The sequence below is a fragment of the Montipora foliosa genome, chromosome 8 (genome assembly GCF_036669935.1).
Source record: "Montipora foliosa isolate CH-2021 chromosome 8, ASM3666993v2, whole genome shotgun sequence".
Lineage (NCBI taxonomy): Eukaryota > Metazoa > Cnidaria > Anthozoa > Scleractinia > Acroporidae > Montipora > Montipora foliosa.
Window position 1 is genome coordinate 23814764 of NC_090876.1, and position 2500 is coordinate 23817263.

The following is a 2500-nucleotide window of genomic DNA, read 5'->3' on the forward strand; positions in this document are numbered from 1 at the left end:
AAACAAGGTGAGGGAAAAAGTCACATCTATTGTGAATGCAGAATTGCTATCCCAGCTGGTCCTTAACTTTAAAGCAGGCTGTGTTAAGGAGCACGTAACAAACTGGAAAGCAGTTGCTACTGATCCTGTTATTCTTGATGCCATCCAGCATCATTACATAGAGTTTGAGGGGCATTGTAGACCTGTGCAGGCTACCCAACCCAGACAAATTATTTTTTCGTCTGCGGACAAAGACATCATAAACCTTGAAATAGCCAAACTCCTCACAAAAGGGGTGATGACAATCCCTAATTTGAGAAACGTATTTGTTGTCTCCCAAATGTTTTCCCCGTAGGAGGTATAGGTGTGACCCATGAGAAAAGAGTCATCAATGTGTCCCATGCAGAAATGCCCTAGGGATCTGAGGTGAGCATAGATTGGCTTCAACACTTTGGTAAACAATCGTGGGGAAGATTCTAACCCAGTTGGAAGGCAGGTAAATCGAAAATAATTGCCTTGCCATTCAAACTTGAGAAAATTACGATCCTCTACTGAAATAGGGATAGAATAATATGCATCCTTAAGATCCACTGATGCCATAAAGCATCCTGGTCGCATGAGTTTGAGGGCGGCATGGATGGTATCCATTTTGAAATGATAGTATGCCACAAACTCGTTGAGGGGTTTTAAGTTCAAAATAAGCCTATGGCTACCATCCTTTTTGGGTCTCACAAATATGGTAGAGATAAAGTCTCCATCACTGGGCTTAGATGGTTCTATACACCCTACTAAGTCAGTGCTCATACCCACGCAAGAATTGGAGTTTCTTGGATTTTTGCTGAATAGCAACTCAATGACTATACGCCTTCCACCCAGGAAAGCTATTACTGTTAAACAGGCCTGTGAGAACCTTCTAAATCAGAGCAATCCTACTATTAGGGAGGTTGCTCGGGTCATAGGGCTGTTGGTATCCAGTCTTCCAGGAGTGCAGTTTGGCGAGTTGCACTACAGACATTTAGAACGAAATAAGATTTCAGCTTTAACAATTAACAAGGGTGATTATGATGCACTCATGAGCTTGAGTGCAAAGGCCAGATCAGAATTGCACTGGTGGGTGATCAACGTGAATACAGCATTTAAAAATATAATGCAAACCAACCCTGACGTAACCCTCACTACTGATGCCTCTAACACAGGGTGGCGGGGCAATGTGTGAAGAACAGCAGACTGGAGGACTTTGGAGTGCTAAAGAACACTGTTTCCACATCAATTATTTAGAAATGAAAGCAGTTTTGTTTGGCTTGCAATCTTTGTGTAATGACTTAACAGATAAACACATAAGGATCCAGTCAGATAACACTTACTACAGTGTCGTACATCAATGCTATGGGGGGCATTAAGTCGAATGACTGCAATGACATGGCATTGCAGATTTGGCAGTGGGCTAATAGCTGGAATATTTGGCTTAGCTCATGCCACATCCCAGGCGTTACTAACGTAGTTGCTGACCAAGAATCCAGGAATTTTGATGGCTCCACAGAATGGTCCCTAAATACGAAAGTGTTTGAAGATCTCAGCAATATATGGGGCCCTTTCCAAATTGACCCGTTTGCATCCAGGCTAAATTATAAGGTTCAGGACTATGTTTCGTGGAAGCCAGATCCTGGAGCAAAGTTTGTGAACGCTTTTCATATGAATTGGGCTAACTCATATTTTTACTGTTTTCCTCCATTCAATGTAATTGCCTCATGCCTGCAGAAAATAGAATTCCACGAGGCAACAGGAGTGATACTGATCCCTCTTTGGCAAACCCAGCCATGGTTCACAACATTGTTACACCTTCTGATAGACAGACCTCTCCTTCTCCCCCAATCCACCAATCTACTAACACAACCTCACAGCGGTGCTCTACACCCCTTACGAAAGCGACTTCGCCTGTTGGCTTGCAGAGTCTCCGGCAAGGCTTCCTCCAGAGCAACTTTTCAGGTAAAGCTACAGAAATTATCTTACACTCCTGGTCCGTTGGAACACAGAAGCAATACCAACCATACCTCAGGCGATGGTTTGAGTTTTGTGGTGAACAACAAGTTTCTCCCTATAGCCCATCTGTGACTTCTGTGCTGGATTTTTTAGTTCGACTTCATGAACAAGGTTTAACGTACACAACACTAAATACAGCCAGAAGTGCTATATCAGCACTCACTGTATCTTCAGACAGGACACCTATTGGGAGTCACCCAATAGTATCAAGATTCATGAAAGGGATCTATAAATGTACACCACCTATGCCTCGATATCAATCCACTTGGGATGTGCAGCCAGTTTTGTCATATCCTTCAGGATTCAGCCCTATGGAGAAGTTAGATCTCAAGACACTGACTCTGAAAGTAACAATGCTAGTTGCCCTGGTCTCCGCACAGAGGAGCCAGACTTTGCATATGCTTAATATTAACTTCATGAAAGATACATCTTCATGTTTTGAGTTTGTTTTACCCGCTCACGTTAAACAAAGTAGGCCTGG